This window comes from Lissotriton vulgaris, chromosome 5 (assembly GCF_964263255.1).
Source record: "Lissotriton vulgaris chromosome 5, aLisVul1.2, whole genome shotgun sequence".
NCBI lineage: Eukaryota > Metazoa > Chordata > Amphibia > Caudata > Salamandridae > Lissotriton > Lissotriton vulgaris.
Window position 1 is genome coordinate 1,821,550,427 of NC_141693.1, and position 21,593 is coordinate 1,821,572,019.

Consider the following 21,593-nt stretch of genomic DNA (forward strand, 5'->3'; position numbering starts at 1 on the left):
CACAGTGAAAAAGAAAGACAGGGTAGCACCCCCGAATGATTTATGAGACCCATCTGCCGGATGCGGTGGTTTTCAAGCCGGGGAGGACATGTCATATCCTGACTCCTAATGGTTAATCATGGGCCTGGGAAGGCAAGCTAAAGCAGCTTGGCAACCACTGCAGCATGAGAGAAAGTGGTAGGGAACAGCTGTCCCTGCTGGTATGAATGGCCATGTCCACCGCAGACACGACCTATGCTCCTAAAAGATTGGATCTGCTGCTACTGCACAGGTAGTAAAAGCTGGCATTGTCTGTAGTCTTATGACCTGAAATTAACCCTAAACTCAGTGCTGTTCATGAAACTGCTTAGCGAGAGACATGTCATGTTGTATTGTACTCGACTGTCCTTAACTCGTTCATGCTCCAAATCAACCATCTCCATTGAAAATGTAGAACCGTCAAAAGGCATGTCTATACGAGGCACCAGGACATCTGAAAATGTAATTGATCGGATCTAATTAATTCTAGGAACTGCACTGGTGTCAATAGCTCTGCCCAAAACAGAATATGTTGTTCAAACCAGCATGCAAGTCATCCTTTGTGGCATCCTGGCCATAATGTACCATGTGTGCCAGTGAGGTCTTAAGGTCGTCTAAGACAGCTGTAAAGATTTTGCAGATCCTATCCATTAAAGCATGGGCGTACCTGCCTCGATGGCACAACGCATTCAAGGATCTTGAGACCAAACTGACTCTCATACGAAACAACCAATACAGTTTGGCTCCCTATCTGGAGGTTTTGTTGGAAAGGCATTAGCGGTGACTTTACTCATTATTGCTTGTACCACCAGACCTTCAGGCGCAGGGCACCTTGTAACAAATCTTGGCCATTGGGGGCTGGACTATGTTGCTGGTAAGAGGCAGAATGACCGGCAAGCCCAAGCACAACTTGTACCAAGTGGCAATAAGGGCGTCTGTAAGAGCCCGCAGAATGGCAATAGTGGCTCAGAAGAAGTTTGGCTGGTTGAAGGTTCTCAGTTTGCCTTGGTAGGCAGCTGTAAATCAAGAACTTCTGCTGCTTCTTTCGAAGCAGCGCAATGAATGCGAAAGAGGCACAGAAAAATAGGTGGGGTCAAATACCGGTGTTGTGATCGAGTCATGGGCTGGCACAGAAGGGATTGGCATGTACCCTGGGACATGAGTGGAAGCATGAAATTGTGTCAGAATGGGTCAGAGCTCTTTTCTGACTAAGCCAGTTGGTGCCAAGGGGTTCCTGCCAGCGGAAATCCAACTGGAGACCCTCGTAGCTCTTTGGTGCAAAAAAGTGCTCCATAGGGATCCAGAAGTACTTAATAAAGTTGCAGCATGACCTCCTCGATGGCTGCTATTTGCTGTGGTGTAGACGATAGCCCAGAGGATTTAGAGTGCACCAGGACTAACTGAGGGACTGGATTGGAGTCAGAATACACAAATGGGCATGACCCTTAGATTGACACCCTTGTGCATTCTTGTATGACTTCAAGTGGTGGAGCGGGGTCAAAATCTGCTTGGAACAGGATTTCGCTCTGGACTGACTCCTTAAACAGGACCGTGAATGTTCCCTACTTGGAGAGCGCTCTATTTTTCAAGCCCCAACTCTTCCCAAGTTCTTTGACATAACGTTTTGCCTCTCAAATAATTTTCAGGTGCATTTATCGCACAAATTCAAAGCTGTGACCGGAGACCCAGGACCAAAGGCACACATTGTGCAGGTCTGTGACCGACATGTTTTCTCTAGTCATGGTACGGTTTGAGTCCTGTAATTTATGGGCGAGAGATCGTCCTTGGCACACTCTTCGAGCATATCTTTTTTAAAAAAGTTGTCAGAACACAGAGCTCCAGATCTGCATCAAAGAAAGTGGATAAAAAGGAACTGACATCAGCACCCAATGGTGGTGCTTACATGCACCCCCACTATCCCTAAGGCAGACCAGAGGTACTACAGAGCCACATGGCGACACCTATCAGTGCAGAGTATTGCTGAGAACATTCTCTGGATCCAGTCTGGTGTCATCTTAAGATAAGTAATCTGTGATTAGAAGTAACCATGACTGAGGGACCAATTGTGTTCTTGGTAGAAGTAGTGCAGTCAAAGGCATTGGATAAGGTTGGGATGCTGGCGAAAAATACAGAAATACTGATGCCCCAGGTGACGGAGTAGGAGATAAAGACACTTCCAGAGTTATTTCCCTTGACAGGAAGTACGTTTTTGAATACTCTGAATCAGAGTGCGAAGTAACCTCCCCCTCTTCAAATGGCAGAGCCACTCTGAAGACGGTGGTAATGATCTTGTGGTTGTTAACATCAATGGATTTGGGGCGATAAAGGTGGCTAACCCCCGGGGATCAGAGTAGGACTTTCTGAGCAGAGAGACCCAAGAACTGGCTTGAAGGGCTAAAGGTGCGAAATTGCACCCGCTCCCAGCACCAATTAACGACTTCTCCGAGATTTCCTGGCAGTGCGGTCCTAACCGGAGAGAAAACCGCTGGGAATAAGCCAGAGGCAGGGATGATGTCTTGGCCCCTTTGCACCGGAGAATCGCCCGAATTGTCCAGAGGAGGAAGGGTAGTGGAGAGCCACTGCAGCACCACCAAGGCGGTAAGAACAGCCCCTCCCCACAGAGCGGGCACCCCAGAGGGACATTTAAAAGGCAAGACCCGTAGGAGCGGGAGTGGGGAGCCGGCAAAGCCCCCTGATTGCCCCCCCCCCGTCTGTTGAGCACACCAAGTGTTATGAAGACCAGCAGGGATGCCTGTGCCTGACCCTAAGATGGCGGCCAATATGCTGTAAGAACAGTGAAACCAACACAAGAGCCCAAAGAAAGGAAGTGATTTTCCCAGGTGCCTGAGGGACTAAAAAAGAGAAACCAAGAAGCTAGCCTTCGGACCATACAGAGAAGACTCTCAAGCTCCCTGCATCGCAACGCTTGCTAGGGTGGCAAGGAGCAACTCCCACAGCGCCCCAACCCCTCTTCATCTAGCCACCCAACCAATGTGCAAGAAGGTGCGGATCCGTGAGCCACAATCACGGGGATCCCGCACCGGCGAGCAGGAAGCTTTGGGGGGGAGTCGGGGGTCACAAGATGATCCAGGTGGATGGTGGGAGGATCCATTCCCGCCCCGCCTGACCCCAAAATGACTGCAAATTGTGGCAGAGTTGCAGGAAGGTGGGCCAGGCAAGGGCTGTGCCAGACCCAAAAAAGGCGCCCGGAGCGAGATTTTGTTGCTCACATCAGGGACTCCACCGTGCAAAAGTCTAGCAATGGGACTGTTTTTTACACTTAGTCCGACGACAGCCTTACTCACACCGAGAGAATTGCGTGGGACAACAGCTGAGTGCCCTACAGCCCCGGGCCTATTAATTTTATATGCCTGACCTTAAGATGGCTGTCCTGGCCCATCCCATGGAATCATTGTTATCAAGAGCATATCAACCCTACAGTAAGTCTTAGCTCCCAGTACTCCAGGATGGGTGCTGCCAATTGATCTATGACGACGCCCCCGGACTGAAACCTTGAACATTGTACTCACCTCAGAGCCGGAGCAACATGGCCCATGCCCAGTGGAACTTTACTAGAAATTTCAATGGACCTTTGACGATATCCCCTGGGCGGATACCAACCTCGGTGCACGAGCAACCTTGGCCAATGCCCGGTTGAGCTGTCATATGCAGCTATAGAGGAGTCTGGCCCTGGTTTCACCCCCTCGGCCGTCACCTACCCAGCTGGTCATCTGACATTGTTTTCCTCGTTTCCCCGTTGTGTTTCCTTCCCTCCCCCTCCTCCTTCCTCAATGATTCATTGATTTAATTGATGTAACTATGTAACCTGTAACTCTGGGCGGATAGCAAAACTGCTTGTACTTACCTCGGTGCATGAGCAACCTTGGCCGATGCCCGGTGGAGCTGTCACATGCAGCTATAGAGGAGTCTAGTCCTGGTTTCACCAAATCGGCCGTCACCTACCCAGCCAGTAATCTGACATTGTTTTTTTTGTTTCCCCGTTGCGTTTCCTTCCCTCCCCCTCCTCCTGCCTCAATGAGTCTTTGATTTAATTGAAGTAACCTGTAACTCACTGATCTACATGTAAAGCGCTCTGATACCTCCAGGTCTAGCCAGCGCTATATAAAACTTTTCAAATAAATAAATAAATAAGATGGAGGTCTCGATGCTAAACGTCTCAGGTCCTTTGAGCTTCAACGTTTATTTCCTCAAAGGCATACCTATCGACGGCAAACAATTAAGTACTGTCCCGTCTTTGACGTCATAGATCTCAACATTGAACAGGAATAGCGCCTCTTCTACTGCTTGTGCCTCTCCCTGGATCTGCACCTTGTGTTGTCCTTAAAGAGTGCAGAGTAGGCTATGGACCACCTTCTTATCGGCACTCAAATCGCCCAGAAGAATACTCCAAGAGTCTCTTGGGCAGGCCAATCAGCTTGATCTTCTGTCTGTCCTTCAGGGTCATCCTGGACATACCCTGACAGTGGCTGCAGTCTTCAAGGCATTTATCTTCTGTCTGCCACCAGTGGTGCATCATAGACACAAGTAGAAGGCTGAAGTCCATAAAGGCACAGGGCACATTTTTACTCTAATCTCTATGGCAGTCTATCTGCTAACATTGCCTATCATTTTCTCTATTGAAAAAGGTTTTTGAAACATGCTTCTAATAGTAACTATCTCGTAAAATTAACTTTTGTTTTTTAAGTAAAAAAATAATGAACAATGGCCATTTTTAGAATGCCAATAGCCTACAAACACAGCTTTTTTTCTCTATTTAAGAGACTTTATTACAGAAACGCTTTGTGCAAACTTAATGATGCATATATTTATACATATATTTTGAATGAAAGTGCTACAAGATCCTTTACATTGGTGTGATAATTTAGCACTTATGAATACTGACAAGGATCCCCTGGAACTTGTAGGTAGTACTTATGAGAAGTGCATGGACTTCTGGTCTGAACCTTTAGGAGGCGCAACATCCACTGGAAAAATGCACACTGGTGGAGTTTGAACAAGAGAACAACAGGAGAGTGGCACGACTAAAAAACCAGAACCTCACAAGGAATTATGTGAGGGACAGACAAAGAACAAGTGAAAAATGGTGAAGGTCACACACAGAATGATGGTTAGGAAGAACCCTCACTCACCAACCTGGTGGTGACATGCTTCTTCATCGGGTTCCCACTGGAAGGACCTAGCGTCCTCCCAGTGTGCTACAACACCTGTTTACAGTGGAGCTGGTTCTTGTGTGTGTTGAGGTGATAATAGTAACCCAATTGTGCTCAGTGAAGTGCAAAAAAGGGGGGAAGAAAAATTAAAAAATGCTTGGTTGTGACTGCCAATTATTTTATTATTAGTCCAACCAGCACTGGTTAAAAACAAGTGATGAGTGGAATCATAGGGATAGCCTCAATAAATGGAGACCCCTAGTCCTCAAATAAATTTTGTCAACATGTTTCAGCTAACAGAGCCCGAGTCGCTCAGCATTCATCAGGACCAGTAGTGTGATCCACCGGCGGTCTACACTCGCTAAGGTGCATCCGACCGTGAGGATATTAGTGTGAAAAAGGTTAAAAAAGTATCACTTTGCTTAAGTATACTCACGGCAAAGGCCGTAATGAGGCACACTCAGCTAATCGCTGGGGACAGGTACCTGTAAAACAAATTGTATTAGGCATGTTACAAATAGACAATGTTCCCATACAGTACTTTTGGATCTCTTTCCCTCCACCAAAAACCATCCGCTCAAAGTGATCTCTTATGAGAAAAAGATATGGAGATGTGAAAAGTGCACTTCGCTATATTAATTAGACAAAGTGTCATAGTGTCTGTCTCAAATGCCTGGCATCATGTAGCAGGCAGAATGTACCAAATACACCAAAGTTGGTAATAAGGTGAATCAAGTAAGGATAAATTGATTAAATATCTCTCATAAAAGGTTTCTTTCACCAAGCCCCCCGAAATTTCCGAAGGTGCCTAGGACCCCTCTACACTAAACAAGATGCTTTAAAACAGATGCGATGCTGGACAGGCAACCAATGAAGATCTTTAAGCGCCAAGGAGGAGGAAGCTGAGTGCAACTGAGAGAGGGCAAGCTTAGCTGCCATATTCTGTACGCGCTGTAGCTTACTGATCAAAGTGCCACGTGCGCCCAGAAGCAGTGTGTCCCGGGGGGGCCGGGGTGTGAGGGGTCTCGACCACCGGGCGGGGAGGTGACGGGGTCAACAGAAACACTGGCGCCTTCAGTAAGGGTTTCAGAGAAGGCTTTATTGGGATGTATGTCCTTTTCATCAAGGGGGGGGGGGGGCTCTGTCTCTTGACAAGGGATGCAGGGTTCAATGCAGAGATGGCTTTCTCCAGCTTGGTCTTGGTCCTGGTCGGTCTGCTTCCAGGAGGGGACGTCTCTCCACACCGGGATTCTCTCTGTTACCCGAAAAAGAAGGGAAACACGAGTCACACACAAGAACTCTGGGGATGCTTGTACGGGCCGGGGGTGAGGGTAAACCATCCGTGAGAAGTGCTCAATGTAGTTTAAAGGGGCGTGCTAGGAGTGCTCGTGTTCAGGCAGGGTATCGTATACAGGGCTGTACACATTTACACCAGGGGCTGCCTCCGCCTCCCAACCCAACCCGCGACCCGGCCCCGTACCTCTTGAAGCCACGCTCCTCCCGTGGGCGCGTGGCGGGGTGAACCGTTGGCCTCCTGGCTTGTCGTTCTCGGTCTCTCTGGCCTCGGGATACCGCCTTCCGTCTTCCTCGATGTCCGTCTCCTCCAGGGAATCGCCGTCCGTCCTCCTTCCAGTACTTCCGCCTTTTGACGTCACAACGCTTGCGAGGGGCGGGGTCTCGTTCTCCGTGTCCGCTTTCTTAAAGGAGCCGAACGTGGCATCGTCGTCCGGCCATCCAGTCTCTGGATCCTCGTTCCAGGTACAAGGTGGAAAATGTGCAAGGTGAGAGGGGGGTGGCGGACCACCAGTCCGTGGGGAGAGTCAATTCCTGTCCGCTTGACCCGTCACACTCCTCCCCCCCTGGTTTCTCCCGTTCGGGGAGAGGGAACACACAGGAAAGGAAGTCCGCATTGCCATTGTCCTTCCCTTTTCGGTGTTGTACTGTAAAGGAGTATGGCTGCAATGACAGAAACCACCGCAATACCCGAGGGTTGTGGCTGCTGTTCTGATGTATCCATTTCAGGGGGGCATGGTCAGTATGTAGGATGAATGGTTTACCTTCCAAGTAGTACATCAGTTTCTCTATTGCCCACTTTATAGCCAGTGCCTCTCTCTCAATGGTGGAATATTTACACTCCCGGGGGAATAGCTTCCTGCTTACATACTGTACCGGGTGTTCAACCCCTTCCTTGCTGACTTGGGACAATACGGCCCCTATCCCCTGATTGGAGGCGTCGGTGGCTAACAAGAAGGGCTTGGTATGATCGGGAGATACCAGAACGGGGGCAGTAGTCATGGTGGTTTTCAGGGTTTGGAAAGCTTTCAGGGCTTCAGGAGAGGGTTGACTATATTCCCGGGTCTTTGTGTCCTTTCGGACCAGGTCTGTTAAGGGAGCTGCCACCTCGGCAAAACAGGGAATGAAGCCGCAGTAGTATCCTACCAGCCCGAGGAAGGCCCGTAGGTCTCTTTTAGAGCTGGGAAACGGGACTGCTGCTATCGCTCGCACTTTCTCACTTTGGCGGAGCAATGGTACCCTCCCCTAGTACATATCCCAGGTAGTTCACACTCTGGAAAGCAGCTCGTGAATTTTTTGCATTGATATGGAGTCCCGTTCTCCGCAGTGCTGTAAGTATGGTTTGCAAATGCAGAAGATGCTCCTCCCACTCCTGGCTGTAAATGACGATGTCGTCTAAGTATGCTGAGCTAAAGGCGGTATAGGGTTGTAAAACCCGGTTCATAAGGCGTTGAAACGTCGCCGGGGCTCCATGTAAGCCAAATGGAAGAACCGTGAATTCATAGGCCCCTTCGTTCGTCACAAAGGCGGTTTTCTTCCTGTCTTCCTCACGAAGAGGCACCTGCCAATACCCCTTCGTGAGGTCGATGGTCGTGATGTATTTGGCGTCGCCTATTTTCTCGATCAAATCGTCCACCCTAGGGATAGGGTAGGTATCAAAGTGAGACACCGCGTTCAACGCCCGGAAGTCCATACAGAAACGTTTGGACCTGTCGGGTTTAGGTATCATTACAATTGGCGAGGACCAATGGCTCTGGGAGGGCCTGATGACCCCCAACGTGAGCATGTCGTGGACTTCCTGACGTACGGCGTCTTTCCGAGCTGCTGGTATTCTGTAAGGTCTCTGTTTTACTACTTCTCCCGGAAGAGTTTCTATACGGTGTTCTGCTAGGTTAGTTCTTCCGGGTAAGTCGGAAAATACGTCGGCGTAGGGTTTCAGGTCGTCTGTCAACTCGATCTTCTCCTTGGAGGTCAACCCCGGATTAACCACCAGTTGCTCCAAGGTCGAGGTGTTGGGGTTGCTGGTCTGCCCCACGAAATGACCCGCTCTGGGTACCGGTCCTAACCATTCCTTCAAGAGGTTGATGTGGTACGTTTGAGATTTAGTGGGTGAGAGGCGTAATCTGTAGGTGGTTCTTCCAATGACGTCAATAACCCGAAACGGGCCTTGCCACTCATGTTTGTTCTTGTTACTGAGGGAGGGTAACAACACAAGAGCCCACTTTCCGACGTCAATGGTTCTCAACTTCTTTCCTTTGTCGTACGTTTTTTTGTATCTCTCTTGCTGGTGATCCAGAGTGGAGTAGGCTAATTCTCGGAGCTTTCCCAGTCTGGTTCTCAGCTGCGTGGTGTATTCCAACATACTTTTCTGTTCTTGGGATTCCTCGTTTTCCCACATTTCTCTTGTGATGTCCAGGAGGGACCGGGGTAGTCTTCCATACAAAAGCTCGAAGGAGGAACATCCCAGGCTGCTTTGTTTCTGTGCCCGTATGACATACAGGGCAATGGGCAGGAGTCGGTCCCAGGTGGGTCCTTCAGCCATCAGCATTTTCTTCAGGGTTTGCTTGAGGGTCTGGTTGTACCTCTCAACGAGTCCATCGGTTTGGGGATGGTACACCGATGTCTTCAGATGTTTGATATCCAAAGAGGCACAAACCTCCTTCATCAGTTTCGAAGTAAAAGGGGTCCCCTGATCCGTCAGCCCTTCTTTAGGGAACCCAACGCGAGAAAACAGTTCCACAAATTTCTCGGCAATGGCTGCTGTTGTGGTGGTTCTCAAAGGAAAAGCTTCTACAAACCGGGTCGCCTAGTCGACAGTCACCAGGGCATACAAATGTCCGCGGCCCGACTTTTGCAGGGGCCCAATTATATCCATGCCGACCCGTTCGAACGGGACTCCTACGATGGGCATCCTCTGTAGGGGCGCAGCGGGTGGTCGGTGGGTGTTTCGTCTTTGGCATACTTCACATTTAGCGCAGAAGTCCTGTACATCCCTATAGATGCCAGGCCAAAAGAAGTTCCTGAGGATGCTGTCTGTGGTTTTCTCCTTGCCTGCATAGCCGGCCGTTAAATGGGTGTGAACGAAGAAGAGCACCTGTTCCCGAAAGGACCGGGGCACCAACAGTTGTAGATCTCCATCGGGTCTGGTCTGCCTGTATAGTAATTCGTTCTTAATCAAAAAACGGGGGTAAGACTGGGGGTTGAGTCCATCAGAGTTGTGGGCGTTTTCCCAGGCGTGAAACAGGGTTCTATCTTCTCCCTGAGCAAAGCGAAAACTCCTGTCTATAACCCAGGGTTCTGGGGATAGGTAAGACGGTAGGTTCTCACCTTTTCCCGGTCTGGACAGGGATTCCTAAAGAGAGAAAGGAATTCGGGATTGTCTGTCCCCAAGATCATATCCTCGGGTAGGGAATCCACCACCCCCACCCGGACTGTACAAGGATCTCTATCCGGTAGGGTTATCGTGATGGAGGCAACGGGGTAGGGCTTCACATCCCCGTGAGCACACCGAATATATACAGGACTCTGGGGATTCATCTGTTCAGTTTTGACAAAACGCGTCTGGATGACTGACTGCCTGCACCCTGAATCTAATAGGGCCCTTACTCTACAACCATTCATCCACATACTCACATAGAACGTGCTGCCAATTTCCGCTGAGTACATCACTGTTCGCGGAAGGTAGCCGACTTCCATGGGTTCTTCTTGGGTCTTTCTTTTGGGACACATTCTCGCTATGTGGCCCCACTCCCCGCACTCAAAGCACTGGGGTCCTTTATTCATGGCAGACATCATTCCTGTAGGTTTAAATGTGCTGGGGACCTCTGGCACGACTTTAGGTCTTTTGTCCAACTTCGAAGGATGTATTGTCTTAAGGGTCTTCTCCTGTTCCCAAGGTGTGGTCTTAGGTTGGGCTCTGGCGTACTGTGAAGCCATTTCTATGGCTTGTTGCTCCGTAATCCCTACATGTTGCCGCAGCCATCATTGGGTGGCATATGGCAATGCCTCCAGGAATTGTTCCAGGTATACTTTGTTCAGAATGTCCTCTTTACTGCAGAGGTCCGGGCGCAGCCATTTGTCGGCTGCCATCTTTAATCTGAAGAACAGAGTCTTAGGGTTCTCCCCTTGAATCCCCCTTTCCTTTCTAAAGCGGACTCGATAGGCCTCTTGATCTAGACCTAGGTGATCCAAGATGACCATTTTAATGGTCGCATAGGGGGTAGTACCCAGGGGGTTGGCTGCTTGATAAGCTGAATGAGCTTCGGCCGTGAGAAGGGGAGCTTAAAAGAACGGCCATTTCTCCTCGGGCCAGCTCATTGCGCGTGCGGCCCTCTCAAAGTTTAGAAGAAAAGCGTCCGGGTCTTCACCCGGCACATATTTCTGAAGGGCCATCCCGGTGGGATGGGGGCTGTGCAGGCGGGCCTCGCTGGTAGAGGACTGGGCGGTAGGCGGCACATTCTTGATGCCTTCCATGTGAGCTGTTATGGTCTTCATGAACAGTTCACGGTCCGCCTGGGCCATTGTAAGCTGACTTTCCACGGCCCATTCGAGCTTTTCTTGGCCTTTAATTAGGTGGTCGATAAGGGCCTCCATCTTGTCCTGGCAGATGGAAGGTGGAGGAGATCCCACTTCTGACACCAGTTGTCCCGGGGGGCCGGGATGTGAGGGGTCTCGACCACCGGGCGGGGAGGTGACGGGGTGAACAGAAACACTGGCGCCTTCAGTAAGGGTTTCAGAGAAGGCTTTATTGGGATGTATGTCCTTTTCATCAAGGGGGGGGCTCTGTCTCTTGACAAGGGATGCAGGGTTCAATGCAGAGATTGCTTTCTCCAGCTTGGTCTTGGTCCTGGCGGTCTGCTTCCAGGAGGGGACGTCTCTCCACACCGGGATTCTCTCCGTTATCCGAAAAAGAAAGGAAACACGGGTCACACACAAGAACTCTGGGGATGCTTGTACGGGCCGGGAGTGAGGGTAAACCATCCGTGAGAAGTGCTCAATGTAGTTTAAAGGGGCGTGCTAGGAGTGCTCGTGTTCAGGTAGGGTATCGTATACAGGGCTGTACACATTTACACCGGGGGCTGCCTCCGCCTCCCAACTCAACCCGCGACCCGGCCACGTACCTCTTGAAGCCACGCTCCTCCCGTGGGCGCGTGGCGGGGCGAAGCGTCCAACCGTTGGCCTCCTGGCTTGTCGTTCTCGGTCTCTCTGGCCTCAGGATACCGCCTTCCGTCTTCCTCGATGTCCGTCTCCTCCAGGGAATCGCCGTCCGTCCTCCTTCCAGTACTTCCGCCTTTTGACGTCACGACGCTTGCGAGGGGCGGGGTCTCGTTCTCCGGGTCCGCTTTCTTAAAGGAGCCGAACGTGGCATCGTCGTCCGGCCATCCAGTCTCTGGATCCTCGCTCCAGGTACAAGGTTGAAGCTGTGGGGAAAATGTGCAAGGTGAGAGGGGGGTGGCGGACCCCCAGTCTGTGGGGAGAGTCAATTCCTGTCCGCTTGACCCGTCACACACTGCATTGCAGTAATCTAGCCTGCTAAGAATAATGCCACGCACTACCTCCGGTCTAGCCTGTGCCAGAAGCTTAGGAAGGATCTTACGCAAAGTACGGAGTAACATCATACATGTGGCGACTGTCTTATTAACAAAAACGTCCAGTTGTAGATTAGGGCCGAATATGACACCCAAGTTGCGAGCGGAGTCCGCCGCCGCCACCGTACCCAAGGAAGATGTTGGCCAGAAATCCGCCGGCAGAGGGCGCGGGGTACAGTCCAATTAGCAGAACAGCACCTCCGTCTTAGACCCATTAAACTGGAGCGAATGATCTCGCAACCAGTCCGCAGTAGCTGTCATACAATGATGGAAGGTCTCCTTAGACACTGCATCTTTGCCTTCAAAGGAGAAGATGAGCTGTGTATCATCGGCATAGTTAATTGCAGAGATACCGAAGGATTTGACCAATCTGATCAAGGGACGGAGGTATAAATTGAATAGAATAGGGCTGATTGCCGACCCCTGGGGCACACCTTGCCCTACTCTTCTAATGCCAGATCTAAAAAGCGGCACCGCCACCACTTGGTGTCTGTTATGAAGGTAGGAAACAAGCCATTCCTGCGCCAGCCCAGCTACCCCAATCTCTTCCAGTCTGCTGATAAGTGTGGCGTGGCTGACCGTGTCGAACGCGGCCGACATGTCGAGCAGTACTAGAAAGGCTGCCCGACCAGTGTCGACCCGCGATCGAAGATCATCCAGGACAACCACCAGCGCAGATTCCGTGCCATGCGAATGGCCGGAAGCCGAACTGAGCCACATCTAGACAGGTATTAGTTTCCAAAAAACTGGACAAAGATTTAGAAACAAGTTTCTCCATGATCTTAACAGGATAAGGGAGCAGCGAGATTGGCCGATAGTTCGCCGGGCAGGTGGGATCCAATGTGGGCTTCTTCAAGAGCGGAGAGACCACTGCCATTTTCCAACATTCAGGTACCGTGGCGGTACTGAAGGACTGATGACAAATGGAGTATAAGGGAAGGAAGAGTTCCTCTTGGAACAACTTCCAAAATGTATACGGCAGCGGGTCCATCGGCGAGCCCGTTGTTACACTATTCGCCAAAATACGGAACTCCACAAAGGAAGGGAGAGTTTAAATGTCCAGCCGAGATTGTCCTGCTATCTCCTCTGGGTCACCTGGAATGGATAGAGGTGCCAGAACCACCGAAGGCTGAGGGCGAGGGGTGCCTGAACTGGAGAGTCCACTCAAAATGGTAGCAATCTTGTCCTCAAATGCAGCTGCCAAAGAATCACATCGGGCCTGAGAGGCCGGGATGTTGTTCGTAGCACAAGCTGGGCGAGAAAGGTCATTAACGATCTTAAACAAAGTTTGTGACTTGTTTGATGCCCGCATCAACATATCCTCGAGATACTTGGCTTTAGCGCATTTAATCTGTGCTTTATACTCCGATAGTGACTTTTTAAATAGAGCTCTATCCGGCTCTGAATAATGCTTCCTCCATGCTCTTTCCGCCTGTTTACACCGCAATTTCTGCTGGAGAAGATCGTTGGAGTACCAAGGCATGGCGAACGTATGCCTATCCCTAACTTTCCGCAAGGGAACCACTTTATACAAGGATTTTGTAATTTGCTGGCACAGATTGAAATAGCTCTCTTCCACATTTCCCCCAAAGGAAAAATCACCATGTAGTAAAGTGGGTGGACCAGAATTTCTCAGGAGTCTGGACCATTGCCTACTGACTTTGGTGAAAGCCGAACTACTATCTCTCAAAAAGTCAGTAGGGAGGTGTAGGGAGAAATGGACAAGAGCATGGTTCGTCCAGCATTGGATACTTATATCCCTGATTGCAGCTTGGGTGACATCTGCACAGATTAAATCTAAAACATGACCCTTCAGATGGGTCTGAGAGAGCACCAACTGCTGCAGCTGGATATTGCGGCAGGCCTGGCACAAATCTCTATAGGCTGTGTCAAAGGGCCAATTTGACCACAGGTTGAAATCCCCCAATACTATTAGCCTGGCATGTGTGTTAGATAGATCATAAATAAGATCAATCAACTCAGGTAAAGTTGATAATGCATTACCAGGTAGCATAACAGTCCGGAGTACAGCACTCCTTTTTGTCCTTTGAGTGAAAAGCCCATGAGTTCAAAACCTCGGACCTCCTTAATCTCAAGCTGAGATATGGCCAGGGTGTCTCTAAAGATGAGTCCTAGGCCTCCACCTCTGCTCCCCACTCGTGGGTTATACCTAATTTTATAGCCCGGAGGGCAGGCCAGTCCAGGTTCTACCTCACTGTCAGCTCGAGTCCATGTTTCTGTGAGACATAGCACATCCAGCCCATAGGAATCGATTAGGAGTGCAATTTCAACATGATGTTTGCAAAGGGACCGAACGTTAAGCAAGCTACAAGATAGCACCCCAGGGTCGCTAGTGGTAGTCTCCGGCAGGCTACTCGCCTTAGGGGGCTGGCCAAGCTAAATAAGTTCCTCTCTGGAGTACACAAGACGGGAGCTGACAGGAGAAGCTGCATGACTGGCACTGGTCGCGACCTGTGCGCAAATGGGCGCAAACGGGCTTACCACTGGCAGATCTCCGGCGCGCCATCGGCGGGCCCGCAGCGAGCCTGCGCTGCGCGCTTGGCAACTATCCATCTTAAGTAGCCGTTAAGCGCGGGAATCCTACGCGGCAACCTCTGGCCCCGCAACCAAGATGACGCCCGCAAATCTGCACCCTCCCGGTTTTCCTCACCCAAGATGGCGGCCTAAATCGCCGCGACGCGGTCAAAGCAAGCACTGGATCCGCCTATATCCCGCAAAGTACGGGGTGAAAACAATTTAGTGTGCAGGTAAGATCTACCGATTAATTATCGCCCCCAGAGATGTACAAGGTTAAAAATTCACGCCTGCGTTCTGAGTCAGCAGCGCGGTAGTGCGGTAGTCTCAAAGTGGAACAAGTCAAGTACGATTTAGACCGGAGACCGAGTACACGATTTGTACGGGCAAACGTAGTCGCGCTTGAAGCATGATTCGTATGGAAAACATCGCGTATGAGCGAGCTGCACTAACAAATACGAACCGCACAACCCTTAATAAAGCGTACGCGGACACCCCCCCAAACGGCCCATATCAGCAAGCCGCACCAACAAATACGAACCACACACCCCTCAAAAAAGCCTACGTGAGCCCCCAACCCGAAAACTGCCCGTATCAGCCAGCCGCACCAACAAATACGATCCGCACACCACTTAATAAAGCGTACGCAACCCCCACCCCGAAAACGGCCCGTATCAGCCAGCCGCACCAACAAATACGAACCGCAAACCACTCAATTTAGCGTACGCGAACCCCCGCCCCGAAAGCGGCCCGTATCAGCCAGCCGCACCAACAAATACGAACCGCACACCCCTCAATAAAGCGTACGCGAACACCCCGAAAACGGCCCGTATCAGCCAGCCGCACCAACAAATACGAACCGCACACTACTCAATAAAGCGTACGCGAACACCCCAAAAACGTCCCGTATGAGCCAGCAGCACCAACAAATACGAACCGCGCACCCCCCACTAATAAAGCGCATGTGAACCCCGAAATCAGCACAAGGAGGGTGCAAACGAGTCGCACAACCCCACAAAACATGTCTCCTGTGTACACACCATTGGAAAACAATGTCCTGGCCACATCCAAACAGAGGGCCCAAGTCACACCCACCCCTTATAACACACCCACCAAAAATTCAAAATAAGCCATACCCACAAATGGACCAATAAAAGGGCCCACACATACAACCCATCATCCTTTGCAACATACCTATTTGCGCAAAGACACTGACAGCACACCAACAACTGCACCCATACACCTTCACACATGCACCCTATCTCATTCACACCCACACCACCCCTTCACAATCAGACCCACACACCCTCATCCATACACACCATCACCCCCCCCAATCACATACACCCCACGCCATGACCACACCAAAGAATCCAAAGTTCACTAACCCGGAGATGGAGATCCTTACAGATGAAGTCATCATAGTTGAGCCACAGCTGTTTGGTGCATTGGTCAGACAGACCAGCATTGCAGAGAAAAAACGCCTGTGGGAGAGGATCATTGATAAGGTCAATGCTGTTGCACCCATCAGGCGCACCAGGAGGGATTGCCAGGCCAGGTGGTACGATCTGCGGAGGATGGTCAAGAGGAAGATGGACGAAGACTATGCCCATGCACACCACACTGGAGGTGGTGGTCCCTCAGACCTGCACAATACCACCCCTGGGAGGAGAAAGTCATGGCCCTACTACCACCGGTAGGAGTTCACGGAATCGAAGGAGCCGTGGAGCCTGGTGAGTATACAAACAACTCATGTAACATGGGGGACTACCAGCAGTGCCTAACAGTATGGGGTTGGGTAGCTATGACTCCCAGCAGTGCCTAACAGTATGGGGGTGGTATGTTGGTGGGTGGCCATCACTCCCAGCAGTGCCTAACAGTATGGGGGTGGGTGGCTATGACTCCCAGCAGTGCCTAACAGTATGGGGGTGGTATGTGGGTGGGTGCAGAGGACTCCCAGCAGTGCCTAACAGTATGGGGGTGGGTGGCTATGACTCCCAGCAGTGCCTAACAGTATGGGGATGGGTGGCTATGACTCCCGGCAGTGACTAACAGTATGGAGGTGGTATGTGGGTGGGTGGCCATCACTCTCAGCAGTGCCTAACAGTATGGGGGTGGGTGGCTATGACTCCCAGCAGTGCACAACAGTATGGGGGTGGTATGTGGGTGGGTGGCCATCAATCCCAGCAGTGCCTAACAGTATGGGGGTGGGTGGCTATGACTGCCAGCAGTGCCTAACAGTATGAGGATGGGTGGCTATGACTCCCAGCAGTGCCTAACAGTATGGGGGTGGTATGTGTGTGGGTGGCCATGACTCCCAGCAGTGCCTAACAGTATGGGAGTGGTATGTGGGTGGGTGGCCATGACTCCCAGCAGTGCCTAATAGTTTGTGGGTGGGTGGCTATGACTCCCAGCAGTGCCTAACAGTATGGGGGTGGTATGTGGGTGGGTACAGAGGGCTCCCAGCAGTGCCTAACAGCATGGGGGTGGGTGGCTAGGACTCCCAGCAGTGCCTAACAGTATGGGGATGGGTGGCTATGACTCCCAGCAGTGACTAACAGTATGGGGGTGGTATGTGGGTGGGTGGCCATCACTCCCAGCAGTGCCTAACAGTATGGAGGTGGGTGGCTATGACTCCCAGCAGCGCCTAACAGTATGGGGGTGGTATGTGGGTGGGTGGCCATCACTCCCAGCAGTGCCTAACAGAATGGGGGTGGGTGGCTATGACTCCCAGCAATGCCTAACAGTATGGGGATGGGTGGCTATGACTCCCAGCAGTGATTAACAGTATGGGGGTGATATGTGGGAGCCCTGCCCATAATCCACAACAGAGCCAGTCTGACAATGAGGGACAAGGTTCGCCGGGCACCCAGGAGGTGGCAGACGACACCACCACTGCCATCCCTCATGGGTCCCGTCGATCTGATGTGCCCACAAGCGCAGGCCAGGCTCGTGTGGACAGGGTTGGTGGGAGTGGCACAAGGCGGAGGCAAGAACCTGACCAGCAAGCTGCAGGGCCCGGTATGTCTGAACTCCGAAACATCATGGAGGCATACCGGCGGGACACCAGGGAGTTCCGCCAGGTAGTGGAGGCCCTCAACAAAATTAAAAATCATCAGGCCGAGCCACATGCCAGTCAACATTGACACCGGGGACGGATGGAGGCAAGATTGGATGAGCTCTTGACGGTGCATAGGGAAATAAGCCAATCACTCGTCAGATTGCTGTCAACATGCAGCACCCTCCCTGTATCACCAGGCCAGAAACATCAAGGCAAAGACCAACACCAGCCACAGGGAGGGAGGAGGAGGAATTGTCTGACGGAACGTCCCAGGCATCGTCAAGGCCTGCACGTGAGGATCCCATAAGGAAGGTGGGTCGTCCACGGCTAAGACGTTGAGAGGCAGTGGGCTATGCACAACTCCCAGCTCACCTGGTCTGGCATCTTGCCTTTGTGTGCAACAGCATCACCTTATTGACTCTCCCACATGGACTTGCTGGTCGCAGTGTGCCCAATGATGCCAAGCACTGTGGCCTGGACTCTGTTGACTCAAACTGTAAGGCATCACATCTCCAGCTGTGAACTTTGGAATCCCCCCCTTTTTGTAGAGCACCTACCCGCGTTTCCCGCAGAAGATCAGAAAATAAATCAAAATAACATAATATGCATTGGTGGAGAAGTTTTGTACCCAGAGTCAAAAACATATGTGTGGGGATATGTATAATATGCCAGAGTGTTGAACAAACTGCAGCCATCCACACACTGGGATCTGATTCCGGTTAAGGACACACATAGGTCACAATATTCCAACAACTACATACATGGATGGCAATACACACCCGTGTTGGTTACAAAATGCTGAAGGGGGGGTTGGCTTGCAATACTGCAATTACAGACAGGTACAGAAGAGTCACTTTGAGGTGTATAGATCATGGGTAATATGTAGGTGTCCACGGAGGGAGTACCAGGATCTGTTTTCTGAGGTATGAAAACTATCAGCCGCATGCAGTTGTATTGTGGATGTGATAAATGGTGCCCAGGCCAAGGGTGGCAGGACGGACTGTGGGCAACGGAGTGTTGGATGGTAGACGTCCATATTAGTTTATTGACATGGGCCTGTGGAGTGCCTTCTGAGTGTGGCTAAGGAGTATGAAGTGAACCTGCAGTTGACTGTGGGACTATTGTAGGTATCTCAGGTGGACGGTCATGTGGCAGTAGCAGGGGATGTTGAGGATGTTGAGGATGAGGTGGATTTGCACAAGTACTCCTGGAGTCTGGTTCTTGCACCTGTGTAGAGGTTGTTGCTGTAGTTGGGCTGGCTGGTGTCATTGACGGCGACTAGGCTGAACACCACCTCGTCAACAGACATCGCCATAGCCATCCCAGAAGGCTATAAGATCTCCCGCAGACACCACACCAACAGAGTGGGAGGAGGAATCGCCATCATCCACATGAACACTCCCAGAGTCACTACCAACACCAAGGACACCCTCCCCACCGCTTAGCACATGCACTTACAGATCCACACTAACGCCAACAACACCGTCAGAGGAACACTCATCGACAGACCACCTGGACCCCAACCACAATCCATCAACTCCATCGCTGACCTCATCAGCACGCGCGCCCACGGCTACACGGATTACATCCTCCTTGGGGACATGAACTTCCAGCTTGAGAACAACAACGACGCAAACTCCACTGCCCTGATCGACAACCTCAGATTTAAACTCTTCGTGATGACACCCACCCACACCGTTGGACACATACAGGACCCCATCTTCTCCACAACTCCACACATCTCCTTCAACCACACCACCGAACACCACTGGACAGACCACAGATGCCTCCACTTCATCTTCAGTAAACCCACCACACCACCCCGCACACAGCACATGCCACGCCACTGCTGGTGCAAGGCCACCGTGGACTAACTGACCGCCACCCTCGCCCTGGAACCACCCGCCGACCACACCTACCCCGACACCGCTGCCATCAACCTCAAACAGTGGATCAACGACTGCGCCGACACCCTCGCCACACTCAAGACCTCCGCCACCTATCACAACAACAAGATAGCCGCATGGTTCACAGCAGACCTCCGGACCTCCAAGTGCACCTGTCAGAAGCTGTAGAGGAGCTGGCTCTGCAACCAAACACCAGACAGCTACACCGCACAGAAGAGCGCCACCCGCAGACACCACCAGCTCATCAGGATCGCCAACAGGACAGCCTAGACAGCAACACACACAACAGAAAACAGCACATCAACATCGTGATTGAACTCACAACTCCCACATACAACACCAATGACATACCACCATCACAAGACCTGTGTGACTCACTGTCCACCTTCTTACACCGTAAGATCATCGACATCCACAACAGCTTCCACTCCGCTACCCCCACACCCACAAATGAGTCCACCCCCTCCTTAGACCAACACCCACACAAATAACCTGACCACCTGGTACAACATCAGCGACGAAGACACCATCAGGACCATGGACTCCATCCACTCCGGATCCCCATCTGACACATGGCTTCTCCACATTTTCAACAAATCCAGCTAAGCCAGCGCACCCCTTCACCAAAAAACAATCAACATCTTCTTCGCCAACAATCTCCACCAAGCACTTAAGCTTATTAAATTAAAGTCCACAGTAATAAAGTCAATTTCTTCCAATTTTCTTTCAATTTTTCTTCTTTTTATTCCTTCATCCAACTTCGGGAATTTTGATTTTAGTGTAAATATTGTAATTATAGAATCATGGTCTGAACAATGGTTATTGTAATTGTTTGCAGCCCTGAAGAAGTCTGTATGTCAAAGACCGACAAGACGAAACACGTGTTGGCTGTGTTTGAGAATTACGTTGGATGAAGGAATAAAAAAAAGAAAAATTTAAAGAAAATTGAAAGAAATTGACTTTATTACTGTGGACTTTGATTTAATAACCTTGAGTGCTTGGTGGAGATTGTTGGTATTGGTTTAAGTCACTTGTTGGCTTTACATGAGAGTCGTGGTAACCGGATCTTGCCTACCTAGATCACCAACTGGACTTTGATTGTGAGACTTACTTATACACGCTGTGTGCTCCTGTGTAACTGTTAACATCTCCTTCGCGACAGCTACCTTCACTGGGAGCTGGGAGAATGCTGAGATCAACGCCTTAGTGAATAAAAAAAAGGCAGACCCTGTAGGAGAGTGGGGTCTGCAATCCTATGGTCACCCCCGATTTTTGCTTTTTGCTTCACTGGTTTACGACTTTCCCTGGCTGTGGGCCTGCTAATCAGACCCACAGCCTAGCTGTTCTCTCTCTAAATTGACACACATGTACCTTAGGTGCATTTACCAATTGGTACTGGGCCACCTTATCAGTCCCTGTACAGCATACCTTAGGTGTCCAGGGCATAGGTGTACCCAGGGCCTATCAGGGGCTGCAGCATGTATTATGCCACCCCTGGCTGGCCACCCAAATCTGACACAACTGGCTGCACGACAGCTGGGGCAAGGTGGTGTAATCACCCTTTGCTTTAGATATAGTATTCCTATATCTAACCCTAAAATGGACACATGTATTCCTATCAGTCACTCCTTTGGCAGGCCTTATCAATCCTGAAGGCAGAGTGCTTGGAATTATGTGAGATGGTGCTCTGGCACGAGCTGAGCCCGTTTGCAGCTTGCGGAACCAAGTCCTAATAGCTGTTCCATGATAACGCGTACCATATACTCTTAAGTGCATTATAATCCTCGTGGTTATTTGCCAACTTTGGTATCGCTTTATCAAAACATGTCGAGTAAGGTGTCATACAAATTGGAATACTAACCCCTCACCAATTCTGGCGACGGGGTTAGCATTCCACCCTTCTAGAGGGACACAACATGTATGTAACTGTGAACCCCGGTTAAAGTTAACTCGAGCCTCAGCATCACAAAATGGATGCTGCCACCACAGACACAAGTCTGACCTCCTGCTGCTGGGAGTC

General features: G+C 50.7%; 1 pseudogene; it reads right to left on the bottom strand.

The window, feature by feature from the left end:
* Positions 1-9,380: 9,380 nt before the first annotated feature.
* Positions 9,381-10,799, bottom strand: LOC147717443 (uncharacterized; annotated as a pseudogene).
* Between the last annotated feature and the right edge of the window lie 10,794 nt (positions 10,800-21,593).